General features: G+C 32.9%; 1 protein-coding gene across 2 annotated transcripts in view; it reads left to right on the top strand.

Annotated features, from left to right (window-relative positions):
* LOC127833704 (uncharacterized) overlaps positions 1-18422 on the top strand; it is a 42039-nt gene extending 23617 nt beyond the window's left edge. For both annotated transcript variants that reach the window (XM_052359120.1, XM_052359121.1), the window contains exons 7-8: positions 16834-16956; positions 17299-18422. The gene's annotated coding sequence lies outside the window, so the exon portion shown is untranslated. The remainder of the gene's footprint in view (positions 1-16833; positions 16957-17298) is intronic.
* Positions 18423-19075: the final 653 nt, after the last annotated feature.

The following is a 19075-nucleotide window of genomic DNA, read 5'->3' as shown; positions in this document are numbered from 1 at the left end:
TATCATCGTTATTATTCATTATTGTCGCCGTGGAACTTGCAAATAACATTAGAGGAAGTAACATAGTACAAGGTATACACATTCAATCCGAAAAATAAGCAATTTAAACTAACATTACTAGCCGGTGTCACAAGTATATTCCTAAGAGATTCCCATGAAATCCCAAGCGTACTAAAATAGTCGATCATATTGCAGAGGTGTCAGGTTTAAAACTTAATAAAAATAAAACTGAGGGCATGTTAATTGGTAAATCTAGAATCAACTCAACTATCAAAATACACGATGTTATATTCACACCCACCGTGAAGGCTCTTGGTACTGTTTTTGGAATAAACCGAGACAAATGCGAAGTCCTTAACTGGGAAAATAAACTTCTGAATGCAAAAACCCTAATAAATGAATCTAGCAAACGAAATTTAACCATCTTTGGAAAGTTAACGGTTATCAAATCATTATTGTTACCAAAGTTAGCATATTTAGTACAAAAGATATTTACCCCTAAACGAAGACTCAACGAAATCAACTCAAAGCTTTTCAAGTTTTAATGGAATCACAAACCTGAAAAAATAAAGCGATCAATATTAATTAGCAGGAAGCTTGAAGGTGGTATAGATATGCCTGACTTTGAAGTTTATTCAAAATGCTTAACAATTAAATGGATTAAACTTTTATGTAATAAAGATGAGGCAAACTGGAAAATAATCCCAAAGCTATTTTAAACCAATTTGGAAATGATCAATTTATCTTTAAATTGAACTTAGATTCGTTAAAATCATTACATTGTGTCCAAAACAAAATTCCACCTTTCTACACATCTACATTGAATTAAAAATTATAAAACCCAAAATCAAAACCTGAAACGTTTATTGATATAAGATCTCAAATATTGTGGGGTAACAAATTCATTAATAACAAAGGGAAATGATTAATGTTCGCTAATTGGGTCGAATCAGGGATATTATACATAAATGACATTATTACAATCGACGGAAATGTCTCAGAAACTGTTATCATACAAAAACTAAAATCAAAACGAAACTGGTTAGCCCAGACAAATATACTTAAATGAGTTATAACTAAACAATGGAAGGAAATAGTTAAATCAGACGAATCAATTAAATCATGCGTAAAAATTAAAACTACAAACCCTTATGACAAAAACCTCGACGAAAAAGCCCTAAGTTATAAAGATATAAGGTCCATATTTATAACAACACAGTTCACATCACCCTATCAGCATAAGTATTGGGAAACAAGGTTAAAACAACAAATACACTGGCACTCATTATATTTTACTATGCACAAATCAATAGTGAATACAACAGTTCGACAGCTAAAATCAAAACGAAACTGGTTAGCCCAGACAAATATACTTAAATGAGTTATAACTAAACAATGGAAGGAAATAGTTAAATCAGACGAATCAATTAAATCATGCGTAAAAATTAAAACTACAAACCCTTATGACAAAAACCTCGACTAAAAAGCCCTAAGTTATAAAGATATAAGGTCCATATTTATAACAAAAACAGTTCACATCACCCTATCAGCATAAGTATTGGGAAACAAGGTTAAAACAACAAATACACTGGCACTCATTATATTTTACTATGCACAAATCAATAGTGAATACAAAAGTTCGACAACTTAAAATCAAGATCTTACAACGCATTATACACACAAATGAAAAACTGTTCAAATGGAATTAGTAGGGTGACTTTCAGCTCAGAAGGCCAGTATTTCAACGGGTAACGGGGACACCATATATATATAACTCCCCATGCTGCTTATTTTGCCAAGAGGTAGAAACACTCGAGCACTTTTTCCTAGTTTCCGTTCGCTACCCAATTCTAGAATCATGTAAATTGTATATTTAAGAGCATAGGACTAAATTAACTCATAAATACTTTACATAACATAACCATAGGTTACAAACACAATATGCATCATACCACGACATAAACATTATTTTAAGTGAAATATGCTTCACCATGTATAAGCGTATATGAAAAGAGAAAGACGAACGCGTCAAGTAGATATGTCTAGCATTCTACTGGACGGTCTACTGATACTGGAAAAAACATAACAAAACAAGTGAGACAAAGCCTTATTAAGTATCCAAGTTCATAGTCCTTTTAAAAGAACTGATGAATAATTAACACACGTTTCAAGTCTCGTTCTTCATCAAACTGTCCCTATTTGTTGTTTGTTCGTGTTTTTATTTCTACATCTCAAATCAACCACGCAAACTGAACCTACACCCGATACGACTCGAGTTAGTCTGTTCAACAGGCCTTAGGTTAACGGAGTTAGCCTGTACGGACGGGCAATGGTATTACCATCATACCATTTGGTATGGGGTTAGCCTGTAGATAACCTGGATAAAAGATCTATAAATAAATAGTTTATTTATAGATTACGACGGAAAAGGTATTAGGTCACGGTATCTCGATCTCTCGATTATTTATTGAAAATAATGAAGAAAAACGCCTTTTTAGGTCTTAAACCAATAAAGAATGGAAATATTGGTTATAAATTTATATTTTAATCAATGAATTTAGAACATTTTAAGATTAAATATATTGCACACTGACAGTGAAAAGATTAATAATTTTGAAAACACTAGGGATTTGTTTATAGTTTAATTATATTTAAGTATGAAATACCAAAAATAATAATCAAATTATTGTAAACAGAACAGGGTTTCATTCAATCATTTATTTATGTATTAATGTATTTATTTATGTATTAATGTATTTTTTTTATGTATTTCTGTATTTATTTATTTATTCATTCATTCATGCGTTCATTCATGCGTTTATTCATTTGTTCATGTATTTCTTTCTTTCTTTCTTTCTTTCTTTATTCATTCATCTATTTATTTATGTATCTATCTATTTATCTATTCATTCCGTTTGTGCGTACGTGGGCTAGTTCATTGGTTTATTGGTTCGTTCGTTCGTTCGTAATTTCTTTCAGTCAGTCAGTCAGTTAGTCAGTCAGTCAGTTAGTCAGTCAGTCATTCAGTCACTCAGTCAGTCAGCGAGCGAGCGAGCGAGCGGGCCGGCCTGTCGGTCGGTCGTTCGTGCGCTCGTTTGTTATTTTGTTCGTTCGTTCATGCGTCCGTCAATTTGTTTGTTCGTTCGTTCGTTTGTGCGTTCGAGCTTTTCTGCGTTCGTCATCATCGTCATCATCATAATCATCATCATCATCATCATCATCATCATCATCATCATCATCATCATCATCATCATCATCATCATCATCATCATCATCATCATCATCATCATCATCATCATCATCATCATCATCATCATCATCATCATCATCAACAACAACAACAACAACAACAGCAACAACATAATCATCATTATCATCGTCATCATTATCATCATTTGTATTTATTTTTATTTCATTTCTTTATATATTTTGTATTATTTGTATTGTATTATATTAAATGCATATTATGTTAATGCTTCGACGTTAAACAAAATGCATGTTGAATGAAGTTACAAAAATCGATTGGTGATATCGTCACATAGCAGGAAGAAAGGTGCCTCGGGTACTTTATATCATGCCGACAGGGTGATTGATGTCGGTGTGTCATGCTACATTGTCCTGTTTATTGGACCCTTAATGCGATAAAGCCACTTTTAATAATGGTGATAACTGTAATTTCTATTGCTTAACAATACGAGACTGCGAAAACAAATGCCACAGGTTATTTATTTGACTCTTTCTTTGTTTCAATTTATATTAAAAGTATATTGATTATCTGAAGTGTGACTGTCTTTAGTTTGAAGATTTAATACGAAATTACATAAAAACTATAGTTTTTAATTTACTAAAGCAATTGACTGTTTAACATATGTTTTTTTTATGAAACTACGATAATGGTAGCAAGAAGTATCCTTTTTTAACGATGCTCGGTACGTATCCCGATCGTGAAAATTAAGGTTGAAATAAAACGTTATATTTAAATTACTGATTTTTTAAGTTTTAAGTCGCATATCAAACACATCAAATGTTTTATGTAGTGTATTGTATATTTACGTATGACAGTTTGAAGTCCTGCTGATATAATTTATAAATCATATTTCCCGTGCACTTTTATACACTTAATTATAGTATTTGCCGGGAAAGAAAACCATATTGGAAGTATCAAGTAAATGAATGCAAAAGTGTAATCAAACTAAACACTTGTGTGCGTACATATAACTTGAACTACAGTAAGCACTGTTATATGCATCCTAATATCAGTCATATGGCGTATTATGTATGTAGCATACGTCTGTTCTCAAAAATTGAACTATATGGTATTTTAGTATTTCATTTAGACGCAGTTGTCTTTCCTCACATTCTAATCACACATGTATGACTACTTGCGTTTCTTAATTGGACAATCTAACCTGTACTTTACGACAGAAAATTTAAGTCAGACTAATATATAGCGGGAAAAAAAATATAACGGAGCCGGTCGATGCCTGATCTATATGAATGAACTTGACGCTCAAATGGATAAGATTTAGGGATCACAACCAATTTAAGTCAGACTAATAGCCGGCCGATGTCTGATCTATATCAGATAACTTTACGCTCAAATAGATAAGAAAGGGATCAGCACAGCAGGTTGCTAATACACAGTGTAGACTTCCGCTGTTTTATTGTTAAAACATGTTTGTTTAGAAAGCATGGCCAAAATAATATGGAATCAAATTTTGAAATAAAAAATCGTCTGAAAATAGCGCTGTTGACTTGTTAATTGAAGAGTATAGATGACATCAAAGAAGTGATTTTCTAGACACCTGAAGACAACTGAGGACGACACATACAATTAAGTAAATAATAAAACAACTAATAAGTATCCTATGGAGGCAGATGATATCTTACTTAAAAGTCAACAGATAAGTTGAGGCTAAAAATCGTATTTTATAAAGGAATATAATTGCATCTCTGTCCAATTAGATATCTTGCAAGCGAATGTTTATTTCAAATGTAGTATGTGCTGTGATAGAAACCAACTTTGCGCATAAATTATTAAGTTATTTAATAACGTGCCTTGAACGTTTTCTCGTCTGTGAGAGTTTAAACTGGTATTATACTGTGAAAAGCACCCATGGTACTTCACCGATGTTATTTCTATTTAATTTTAGTAATTTACACTATTTCAATGTTGAACGTTTTTTTTATAATTTTATTTTATTTTGTATGTTTGTTACAACACTATATTTAAAAAGAAAATGAATACATTTAATTAACTAAAAAAGATAAAAGGTTGAACACAAAATAAGTAAATAAATTATTAAATACATAAAAATATGAATGAATGAATAAATGGCTGGCATGACTGGCTGGCTGGCTGGCTGGATGGAAGGGTGGGAGGGAGGGAGGGAGGGAGGGAGGGAGTGGGAGGGAGGGACGGACGGAGGGACGGAGGGAGGGACGGAGGGAGGAACGGAGAGCGGGACGGAGGGAGGGACGGAGGGAGGGACGGAGGGAGGGACGGAGGAAGGGACGGAGGGAGGGACGGAGGGAGGGACGGAGGGAGGGACGGAGGGAGGGACGGAGGGAGGGACGGAGGGAGGGACGGAGGGAGGGACGGAGGGAGGGACGGAGGGAGGGACGGAGGGAGGGACGGAGGGAGGGAGGAGGGAGGACGGAGGGAGGGGACGGAGGGAGGGACGGAGGGAGGGACGGAGGGAGGGACGGAGGGAGGGACGGAGGAAGAGACGGAGGGAGGGACGGAGGGAGGGATGAAGAGGAGGAAGGAGGGAGGGAGAGAGAGATGGAGGGAGGGAGGGAGGTAGGTAAGGGAGGGAGGAGGAAGGAAGGAAGGAAGGAAGGAAGGAAGGAAGGAAGAAGGAAGGAAGGAAGGAAGGGAGGTAGGGAGGGAGGGAAGGAAGAAAGGAAGGAAGGAAGGAAGGAAGGAAGGAAGAAAGGAAGGAAGGAAGGAAGGAAGGAAGGAAGGAAGGAAGGAAGGAAGGAAGGAAGGAAGGAAGGATAGATCGATGGATGGATGGATGGATGGATGGATGGATGGATGGATAGATGGCTGGAAGAACAAACGAACGATCTCATGAACAAAGGAACGAACCAATGAACAAACGCACAAACGCACAAAGTAACGGAAAAAAAAACGGACGGACGAAGGGATGGAAAGATTAATTAATGAATGAACGAATAAATAATTAAATAAAAACAAAAAACAAACAAAAATGTTTAAAACATAAATACATAAATGAACGAATAAATGCATGAACGAACGAACGAATGAATGATCGAACGAACGAACAAACGAAAAAAAGAATTAACCAAAGACCAAAATCAAAAAAGAACGAAATAACAAAAGAACAAACAAACGAACAAACAAACGAACGATCCGAGGAACGAACCAAAGAACGAACGAACCAACCAACCAACAAACAATAAACAAACGCACGAACGCACAAACGAACAAACAAACGGATGGACGAACTGACGGACGGATGGAAGGATAAATGAATGAATTAATTAATAATTAGATAAATAGATGGGTAAATAATTAAAAAAAATGATTAAATAAAATTACGTTCATACTTTTTGTTTGTTATTATTTTTGCTATGGCATACTTAAATATAATTTAACTACATGTATCAACAAATGCATAGTGTTTTTCAATATTATGAATCTATTATACATTTCACAAGTATTACAAATAAACCACGCGGTAACACGATATATTCACTTTAGCATTTATTATATTCAATCTTAAAATGTTCTAAATTCCTTGAATAACATAAATATTTGCATTCCATATTTCACATATTTATTAAGTTCAAGACCTAAAAGGGCGTTTTTGTTCATTATTTTCAATAAATAATCGAGAGATCGAGATACCGTGACCTAATCCCTTTTCCTTCGTTATCTATAAATAAACTATTTATTTTTATGTATTGTTCATGATATGCAAGTCATATAGATCCGATTGAAACTAGTATGGCATGAAGTAAACAACCAACACCGTATTGAGATTGAAAAAGGGCATTTATTGCAAATGCCATAAAAGTGAGGGCATTCAAAAACTTGATGCCCTAAAACAATGAATGTAATACATATAAAGAACAGTGTATAAAATATGTACATTCATACAAAACAAAACATAATAGTACATATAAACATACAAGTTATGTACAGAATGCCATAATGGGCGATAGAAAAACGCCGGGCGATAGAAAACGCTTGTAAGCATACATGGCACTAATGAAATGAGAACACTGGGTGATAAAAACTTAAAATTAAATATGGCGGAGGTGGGGGAGGTGGTGGTTTTGAAGCGTAAGCTTTTGCGATGCAACTCGCACCAAAGCATTAACAGATCACATGACTTTTATCTATACAATGATTGGCTAATGCCTAAGCGTGCCTTTAAGGTTACACTGCACTAATGTAGTATGTAAACAAAGGTATTGAGGATAACTTCTACAACAACAGGGAAAAATCATCACAATGACATAAAAAACTTTATGTGTGCATAAACTTGGTTTTATGTATTGTTCATGATATGCAAGTCATATAGATCCGATTGAAACTAGTATGGCATGAAGTAAACAACCAACACCGTATTGAGATTGAAAAAGGGCATTTATTGCAAATGCCATAAAAGTGAGGGCATTCAAAAACTTGATGCCCTAAAACAATGAATGTAATACATATAAAGAACAGTGTATAAAATATGTACATTCATACAAAACAAAACATAATAGTACATATAAACATACAAGTTATGTACAGAATGCCATAATGGGCGATAGAAAAACGCCACCAGGGTAAACAATGGTTACCCACTGAAATGGTAACAATGGTTACCCACAGATCTTTTATCCAGGTTATCTACAGGCTAACCCCATACCAAATGGTATGATGGTAAAACCATTGCCTGTCCGTACAGGCTAACTCCGTTAACCTAAGGCCTGTTGAACAGACTAACTCGAGTCGTATCGGGTGGAACCTACCACCAATATCCCATTTCGCTTTCGATGTGAATGCTGTCTAATGTCGGTGTTACTCTGTTTATCTTTTACCTTTGCATTGTCAAACAACAAAATTCGTCAAAATGTTCTCCTACCTTGCGTTATAATGTTGGAGACATCTTACTACGTTTATATTGCTTTGTTTTCTAAGCTATTCTTAAGTGAATATGAAGCTCAAGTAAACGCTAACTACTTCTTTAAAACGTGATGTGAAACTCTCCTACAACCTTCTGTAATTGTTGTTTTGTAAATGTATACAATCTTACACAACATTTTGCAATGTAAAATGTAAGAAAATGAGTTATTTGTAAATGCCGAACTTATTTATCTTGGTAAGAAGAATGTATCGCTTGTGCATGCCTTATATGAATGTTTATATAAATATGGGTATGTTTATATGTACTTGTATATTGTTGAATAAATTTTTTATCAAAACAAACCACATAAAAACACATAAACAATATAGTAATCAGTTAAAAAAATCGTGTATGCATATTGTTAAAAAAATTTGTTTTCTCATGATGTATATTCACAGCCCATTAGTCTTATTGTGCCATGTCGATGTCAGTCCATCCGCAAGTCCGAACTTACATGCTATCTCTATAATCTATAAGTATTGTTTTTATTGTGAGAAAATGTAAATGCATAGTATGCACTTTCTATACAGATCATACACACAAATGTGTTATAACCAATGCATCTAATCAAAAATGCTTACACCCCAGTTAGTTGATTAATTATAAAGAAGTGAAACTCAAGCTGCTTGAGCAGAATCGCATTATAATTATATACAATTGTGTGGCACTTTATTTACGGCCATTGACCGATTGCCAAAACAGTACGAAACAGCACAATTAGAAACAACATACACACATAGAAGAATAAAGATGGGATCACCGCCTCGCGGCCAATAAAAAGCATTGGGGGTTTAAACCGGTTTTAGAGCGCTCCACCTCACACTTGGCTCAGCAGTATTCATGATACATATAAGTGTAAAAAAATAACCTCATGGCATTGTTTACCAACAAGCATGTGTTTACAGTACGTCAGCATCATAATCTTTTGATAAAATTGAGTTTATTAACTAGAAAAGGTTAATATAAACATTTGCTTTGAGATATTTTCATTTGCTAACACGCTTTATAATATCTCCATATAATGGTGGGTTAGAAATTCTATTAGTTAAATGCCATTTTAAAGAAACATTATTTTTTGAAATTAAATCACACTGCTTTGACTGAAATTTAGCGAATGTAGTCGTAGGTTATTATAAAAAACCTTGTTTTAGCAATTCGGTTACCTTTACCTTTAAATCTTTTACACAAACAAGCTCTGGTGTATCGTACCAACTGCGAAATGTAAATTCCAGTGGATGGACCTTTATTGATGTTACCATCTAGGAACGGAAAATTCACACTTTCAAAGTTAAAGTCGTCCCGTTTGTCGTTTAATCATATTATTAATAGTTAGATGTATGTCTAAATATGCATCATTTGTATTTGAATTAACACGATCTATTTAAGACTAGTTCTTTAGGGAAGAGTGTATGAATATTGTGTTCAAAGTATGGGTTATCTAAGTTAAGTATGTCATCAATAAACCTACTAGATTGGTTAAACATTGAATCAAATCTAGTTGTTTAGTTTTCGATATTTCTAACATAAAATTGCATTCAAAACAATATAAAAATAAATCAGATTTAAGTGGCACACAATTAGTACCCATAAGAACACCGATATTTTTTTTTAATACTTTGCCATTAAATTAAACAAACACGTTATCAAGAAGTGTGCAAATGTTGTTTTTATCTAATATCTGATTAGTAAAAAAAGCGGGATAAGTGTTTAACGCAAGATAAGAACACTTATCTTGTGCACATTTTTTTTAATCAGTGAAACGAGTTTAGATTTTATTAAAGTGTGAGGAAGCGTTGTATATATGCATGTAGTGTAGAAAAATCATATGTACTTATATGTTACACCTACTATTTTTCTTTTTAATTTTGTCAATAACTTGTATGGCGTTTTTTATTGACCAATATACGTTTATATTACTATTTTCTGAAACTAATTAATGCTACACTATGCGATAACCAGCGAATGTTCAACGATAGACAGTGTGATTCAGTGGATGAATAAATGTAGCTACATGTAATTATAAATTAGTGCATTATATGTTCAATTGTTATTCTTATAACACATTTTATATCGATAAATGAATCAATGTTCAGTTTACATTCTAAAGGCTTTAAACACAAATCACGGCTGAAGTTATTTTATTTTATTTGCTTTCCTGATATACGTATATAAATATACTCGTGTACAATATGTTTTTGGCAATGACCGTATTGTTGGTATATAATCGTTAGCGATAACCGTTTTAAGCCTTCTTCAGCAATTTAAAATACAATAACCTAAGAGGTTTCAATCTTATATTTAAAGAAGCAAATAAACATATAACATTTGAATACAATAGATAGGCTTCGTTTGATTACTTTTTTAAAGTATCTTAATCAGCTTTTTAATAAATGTTTCAAAAACAATAACTAAACATTCGAATATAATGCAATCATAAAAAACAGGTTTTCCGGTTAGATACTTTTATTTGTGTATGGAATTTCAAACATATTTGAATAATATGCTCAAGTCAAATAAAGATGTGATTTGAATTGCTATGCATATACATAAGTGTTAATTATCAATTTAGCCTAAGTTCTTACGTTTGATTGCTCCTTTTCAGATATTGGGTCAGAATTCATGCGTTAATGCAAAAGGAAACAGTGTTCGTACTTACATCATAAACACCGCTATACCATCATGAATGTCCATAGTTTTGTATTTTTAACGATTAAAGGGGCCTTTTCAAGTTTTGGTAAATTGAAAAAAGTTGTTTCAGATTCGTAAATTTACGTTTTAGATATGATATTTGTGGGGACACAATAATACTGAACATTTACCATGCTCTAATATATCCATTATATGAATCTTTTGACGATTTAAAAGCCTGAACATTATAAAGCGTTGCAATTCGAAACGATTTAATAATTTGGAGAGATATGTTGTTGTCGTTATATTTTGTGTGACGTCCATCATTTAGTATATTAAGTATAAAATACATCATAATTAATTGCATAAGTACGGATGGTCGAGTGTTCCAAGCGGTAGACTTTTACTGTTGGGCTTCAATGGTCAGTGGTTCGAGCCCAGTTAAGGGTTACTTTTTTATTTTTTTATTCTTGTTTTCATGGAGCTTTTTAGATCCAATGTTTACATTTATCAATATCAAGAATTTAATGACAAACTTCAATATATGCTAAAATCTGTGAAAAGTCCCCTTTAAAGGGACTGTCAACCACGACGATGAAGAAAAGAAAAGTTGTAAAATACCGTATTTGTTTACAATTATTTGTTTATATTGATAAAAATATCACGACTGGTTTATTACATTACTTGAAAAAAAGGTGTTAGGTTTTCATATTTTCAGTATATTCGGTAATAATTTTTACTGGGTATGTCTACTAGGTAACTACCAGTTGACTATAAATAACGCCAGAAGATTGATCATCATCGTCACGTGGTAAACCCATGAATGCAAATTGTGCATGCGTAGTGAATTGTATATATTATATATATATATATATAATGATCAATCTTCTTGCGTTACTTATAGTATGTATATCGTTATGCCACCTATTTTCGCGATGTACTTTCGATTTCACATCGCGAAATTTTAATACCGAATATACTGAAAATATTAACTTTTTCAAGTTATGTTATATACCAATCGTGATATTGTAATCAATATAAACTAATAATTGTAAAAAATTAGGTATTTTATAAGATTCCTTTTTTCGTCATTCGTGGTTGACAGTCCCTTTAATGAGTTAAACTAGTTATACTAATTTATTTGCAGATATGATCACGCTTAATATTGTTGTACGTGCGCCTTAATATACATTGTTAATTACCGCCTATTGGATGCTTGACATCAATATAACTTTCTGGTATATGTACCGTTCGAAAACAACAACAATTAATACAGATATATACCACTTATATTCACTTCTTGAGCTTGAAAAAAATGTCGTTTTGTGTGTTACACAATATATTCTTCCTTTTTGAAATCGAACTCTACTTGACTTGCACCACTGTTATAATTCAAAGAATAATATTGCGTAAACGTTTAACTAGGTTTCTTGCGAGAATCGATAGAGTGATAGATTTATTTCGGTATCATGGTACAAACACAATTAACAAACATGTTGCATTAAAAAAATAATACATAAAAATACAAACATGAGTATTAACCATGTCAGGCAACACCTTACCAAGGATAGCACAAAAAAGAGAGTGATCTCTTATTTCCATTGTGGTCCTTGTTGATGGTGGCATGACATAGAGAGACATGAATTATTGCTTAATAATATATCACAGATTTAGACGGAGCATTAATACTACTTGAATTGGTGGACACTATTGTAGGAATATCACAGTTAAAAATGAGCACATTCAACATGAAGTTAATAAATTACTTAAGGAATTAAAATAGTTATAGCAAATAAAAAATATCACAGATAATTACAACATTAACATCAAAACTGACTAGTGAAATGTAATTAAGAACCGGAAAATATTTAAAAAATTTACACGTGATACCGATTACTTAGTCAAAGAATATTATAAAATTTGACGGCAACCTTGAACTTATGGGACTCAGATATATTAGTAATAGAAGGAGGTCACACATTCCATAGCTTAGAACCCACAAACGCAAATGATTTGATACCGAAACCTTTAACCTTAGGAATTTTGAAAGAATCTTTTTCACGGAACCTTGTATTGTGATCATGTGTTTCCTTAACCGGACTGAAATGTTCATTCATATTTTCCGGGGCTGTACCAGCAACAATCTTGAATACTTGAGTCAGAATATTCTGATCGACTCGTTTGGATACTTTGAGCCAATTTAATTATTTAAATTGCTCGGGACCAATGTGTGACCGTGGGTCTAGATTCAAAACAAACCGTACCAACTTATTTTGAGTTACTTGTAACTTGTTCATCCATGATTATTTTCAATCCATAGTACCAAATGGAGCAGGCATAGTCAAAATGACATTGAATACGTGACAAAACCAAAAGATTCTTAGTATGTTGAATGAGATATTCACGTTTCCAATATAACCTGGTGTAATCGATGCACGGATAAAGTAAACGTCATTATAAATTGATAGATTTGTAAATTAAGGAAAACGAGCTGAAAGCGTCTGTTTAACGCATAGCAATAATATAAATTGACAATGTCTTTATTGATACAAATAATTTAACACGTTTATTAAATATGCAGCGTTCCGGAAAAGAGTAAGGCATTTTTCAACAGAACAAAATTAAATGTGAAATGTACCGATTTACAACAAAATAAGTGTTTTCAAGAATATTTTGTTGTATCCGAAGTCAGGATGCAATTTATTAATACACCTTTTTATGAATAGTTTGTTCTATGGGTTATATCACACTCGTTATTTGCAATAAAGCGCGCGGGTACGAGGCAAACAACATCATATAATGAAGTATTGCAATAAAACCTATCGGAATAAAACAGTCAAGTTATCCCTGAGTCCACTTTTTATAAGGAAGACATATGCATCAGGGATCATAATTGTGGTCAGTCTGCAACGTGTAGAAGACCAATGAAAGGTTCTTATAGTCAAGTTGTTTTCGACTTAGCTGCCAAAGATGTGTAAAGACCAGATTTCTTGCAAAAGGTTTATGTACAATTATCTGTGTTAGTGTTAATTGTGATCAACATGTTAACATTCGATTAAATTAAAGAAATAACTATTTTACATCGACAACAAACAAGCCAAATTATAAATGATGCACTTCACGTGTTGGAAAGTAAGTAACTTCGTTACGGCATTCCATGCGCGTAACTTCTGTCGTGTAATTGTTTCGATAATTACGAGTGCAAAATGTTTAAATGTAAATATTCGATTATTACATGAGACTCGTTCTGCTTTTTTTTTTAAAGAAATTGGTAGAAACATATTTTGTAGATTTGACCAAGCTTATATCTCCTTTCATCATTGTGTAAAAAAACCCTTGAATTGTTTCCAGTTGATACTTCTAAAAACACCATAAAGAGTTTTCTTGGCAAATGAGGGCGCAACTGTGTTACTACAAAAGCATTTCTCGAGAGAAAGGGCGAATAATTAACCCCAAAATTTGAAATAGTAAATAACACATTAACTGTCGATTTGTTGTAAGTGTGTGGTTTGTGTCGTACGATTAATTTAGATATATTATACTTCGTAAGTGCAAGTTGTCTCTGCAATTGGTAAATGATTGTAAGTAAAATGAGCAAACTTTGATGCTGTTCATTGCGTCTAGAATAAATGCACTCAATACAAATTTAATTCCAGCTTTACATTCTGACATAATTATGTATTTGCATTAAAATTAATCAATAGATTAGCTAAAATTACAGTACGTACACCGAATATTTAGGTGTTATACATTTTTTAAACCTTGGGTGTGTGTATTGTCGCGTTATTCAAGGTACCTTTTAATTCCATTAAATAAATGTATACAACCCAGTAGGTGAAACACCGAACACCAAGGATAACATCTCCACGCACGCTATTTTTGGCTTTTGATTGATTTTATACAACTCTGCCTTTATATTAAACTATATTTCTAAGTCTACACTATGTTTCTTCTTGTGAAGTTCGTATTTTATAACCATGTAAATGAAGGTTATATTCCAAATATCCCTTTAGAACAGTTTTTGTTTATTTTCGACAAAATAACATCATTCTTAATTTTAACGCCACATTGAATGCGTTCTAAAGACATATATCGTTTGCATGAAATGCAAGAAATAACTAAATGTATCGTGAACTGTATTTTTTTCATAAATCCGGATATGCATTGTGTTACAATGAAACACGACATAACACATTATGAAATTTTCTTAGTAAGCAGATAAATACAATAATAATAATAACAAACATGTTTCATTACTCATATTATGCATGCACCGTAAAATTGTGTCATTCAGAGTTTAAATTAAGATATTGAAACTTCATGAAGTAATATATTGGTACAGACATGTTTATGTTGGGGTTATACAAATATGAACTGTCCAACCAGACGTAATATCATATACAAAAATCATCCCGTGTTCGAATACGCATGTTCTGGTTTGATGCTTGTCATGTATAGTATGCATAACTTGAATAACCATTTTCGGATGGTCGTATGATATTTTTTGTTCTTGAAAACAGGATACACAAGAACATTGATCACTACGAACTAATGTTTACTGTTATGCCGCTGTTTGCGAGCTAAATATTTGTATTATTGTATGAGCACTGAAACAAATCTTATCAAAAGGTTAACATCTTCAATACCACACAAACTATCAATGATTGGTATCCATAACAGGATTATAAATCTAATTGTAAAAACTATGAAAACGAGGACTAGGGGTGGTACACCCTGCGTCAGACTAAACAGACAGCTACTGTGGGAAGTTGTTCGAATCACTTGTGGGGGTATGAACACGCATCAGGCCGTAATATAATTCAATAATTGGAATACTGTCAGAAAAACACGTACAATGATATCAAATACTTTGTACAGCCAGTGGATGTTTGGTATGTATGATATGGTACATTTATTTTCAATGCGATGGAGTCACCAATTAATGAATTGTTTCTTAGCTCAAGAACTGCATATGCTCAAAGTAATGTGCGTTGTACTAAGCAAACTCTGATTCACTCGTGCACCCCCGGCTTATATTAAAGAGCAACACACAAGTTATGCACGCGAAAAACTAAGTACAACAAAACCAAAAGGTCAACAATAATAAAGATGCATATTCTAAATTATATTAATTAGCATTGAACGTGCTTAGAGAGTCAGACGCACATAAGCACACATAAGTTATATGCTAAATGCAGTATTTTCCAACTTATTGCAAGAATTTTTGTGACATAAGCTACACTATAAAGTTGTAAAGATCCTCGTGTATGCCATTTTCTAGCATGGACGTAAATACACACATACTTTAGCAAATGTATTGTCTCTTATATATTATATGGACAGCACCGCACATCTTTACACATGGTACTGCAGTAATGGAGAAAGTAGATAAAAGCTATGATCAGGAACACAATTAATATTATTTTCCATTGAAAAAACAACATGTCAGTTAGAAAGAGAGGTAGTTATTTATTATTAAAATCAATGTACTGGTCGTGAACACCCTTAAGATCACACTATTTTAACAATTCTACAAAAAACATTCCCCAAACTTGTATCAATTATCTCGGAATAATACAAAACTTCATCCCCGATTTCAAAGTTAATAAACAAAATAACAATAAATATACAATGTTCGTAAAAAATTGTAGCCACTAGCCTATTGGTGTTACAGGCACAATGATAAAGATTATTCAAAGCATATGACTCATAGAGTATATTCTAAGATTTCGACATCGATAAGCGAAAAACAACTCACGACGGACGAGGGCGATAACAAAACCCACCAAGTGCATACGAGTGTATAATATATAATATCGAAACTTGCCATACATACTAGTTGTGTCGTGAATATGAGTAATATACAAAGGTCAAATGCCAGGTGATATTAATACAGATATTCACATTTTAGTTAGTGATTTTTTTGTTCAATCTTAACGTCATACACAGTATCTACTTGTTATGGGGCTCTCACCACTAAGGAACTCGTGTAATGCTTGTATTGCTTATAATACCGACTACTGTAAGTGTCTTGTTTTAAAGTAAGTGATATTTGCAGGGAAGTACACTACAAAGAGTGACGTGTGGAGCTACGGAATTATTATGTGGGAGGTATTTTCTAATGGTACATTTCCGTATCCTGGATGGACATATTCCTTAGCAGTTGACAAAGTTAAACAAGGTATTACTTAATAGGATGTATGTATACATGTTTGGAAATATGTTTCACTCTTCTTCAAATTGCATGAATTTATTTGGAATTTATATAGTAGGTTTAATTGCTCGCATGTCACCAAGTGTTGTAATTGGTTCTCACTCTTGTCAAATGTTTCTTTCAGATACCATTTTTAATCTGGCATGTTACTCAAAACCACCCAGACTTATTGTGCTTAACCATAGGTTATTAAATAGTGCTAACAGTTATTGTTAATACTTGTTTATTTGTATAGTTTCAAATGTATACATTTTAGAACCTGTTTTTATTTAACGAATACTGGAATCGAATAACGATTTATGACTCCAGGATACAGGATGCCAGCGCCAGAGAACACACCTGAAAGCATCTACAAGCTCATGTTGAGATGTTGGGACGCAAAATCATTAACGAGAATAACATTCAAAGAAATGTGTACAGCCCTAACCCACTTGATAGACAATCCGCCGAAAGAGGAGCACTGGAGTTAGTGTTTAAGGCCTGCGTTTTTTTTTCGGAATTAATAATAAACACGTCAATTGCATTTTGTCGCAGTGTTTAGGAAATATGTTAATAAAGTTCATTCAAGACATTAACGATGTACAATGGGACGAGGCTTTCTGTTAAACATAGTGCTATAGAATGCGGCAAACATGTTTCGGTGATGTCTATAAGAATGTAAAGTGTAGGTATTTAAGACTGATATAAGGTTTGTCTTTTAAGCATGTTCATTCTATATTGTATAGAGAATAATTAAGTTAGTACTAGTGTTGAATACAGATACGTTTATTTAGCGCTGCTTAGAAAACCCATAAAAGAGGCTAGTATTGTAAAAGTTATCCTTTTCTGTTTCTATTTTAGAACCCAATATTAATTTTGAACAATTGGTCAGTACAATACGGCAAAACAAAATAACGTCATATTAACGAAGATGACTCAATTGTTTATGTTTGTGACAGCTTTATAACAATCATGTTAGATAAAGCTAAGTTTGCTTATTTGGGTTAAGTTCGACAATAGATACCTAATAATTGGATAGAAAAACAAATCAAAATATGTCGGTTAACCTTTCCAATATAATATGTATAATATATAAGTAGTATATTTTGCTATTATCTTCAATTTATGTATGTATTGTATTCTTCAATACATATTCTCTTTTATTTGTGTTATCGTTTAAAGTTTGGGTTCGTAGTATACACGTTAATACCTGTACCTTCAATATAAAATAATTGTATGTACTTTTATTTTCTGTGCTTTCCAGTACCGAGGAAAACATATATCAACCAATAAACATACATATTTCTGTTAATCACGTCAACAATTAATTGAGATCATATTATTTTTATAGTATATGTTTTTTAAACAAAAATCAAAACAGCATATTGGTTTTCGTATTTTTATATTCAAGGGTATTTTTATGGACAGCGAAAGGTAACTAAGATCTAACTGTTTTATTATAACCGTCGTTTTACATGTGTTTAGTTGTTCAGCGTGTAATGCGTTTACAGCGCCCTATGATGCTTTGCATATTTATTTTAAGTATTTGTCCGGAACATGACCGTCTGTTTATCGTAGTATCTGGCTCGGTTTGCAGAACCAGATAATATGCAAGTAAATGGTTCAACCGGAGTAGGGCTAAATGTTTACCATCCGTTACAAGAGACAAGATGTCTAGCAACACATATAATAGTAAAAGTTATAAGCACAAATACAGATTACAACTCAATATTTAATTTGGAAAATAGTGCAATGGACAATGCCTCAGCTATTTATTAGTATGGCTTCGAGTTATTCCCAGTTTTATCGAGAAATGGTGATTATCAGACCTTTAAAAGAGCGTATTATTTCAACCAATCAGATCTGGTCATCTTGTTTCAACCGTAATTTGATTTCAATTAACGAAACGCAAATATACTAATCTATCTGGTGTTTCCGTGTTGTGGTCATCACGTTGTAAACGTTGTGTAAGCCAAAAGCACATGATAGTTTGTTTGATGCCTTTATCCTTCTCCTATCAAATTTACTAAAATCAAGATTGCCATAGTCTTTATACCTTTTGGTTGTCCTGTAACAGCCTTAACTCAATTGCTGTTGACATATTCAT

The sequence above is a fragment of the Dreissena polymorpha genome, chromosome 6, assembly GCF_020536995.1.
Source record: "Dreissena polymorpha isolate Duluth1 chromosome 6, UMN_Dpol_1.0, whole genome shotgun sequence".
In the NCBI taxonomy this organism is placed as follows: domain Eukaryota; kingdom Metazoa; phylum Mollusca; class Bivalvia; order Myida; family Dreissenidae; genus Dreissena; species Dreissena polymorpha.
Note: the sequence above shows the minus strand (reverse complement) of the source record. Positions and strands in the feature narration are given on the sequence as shown.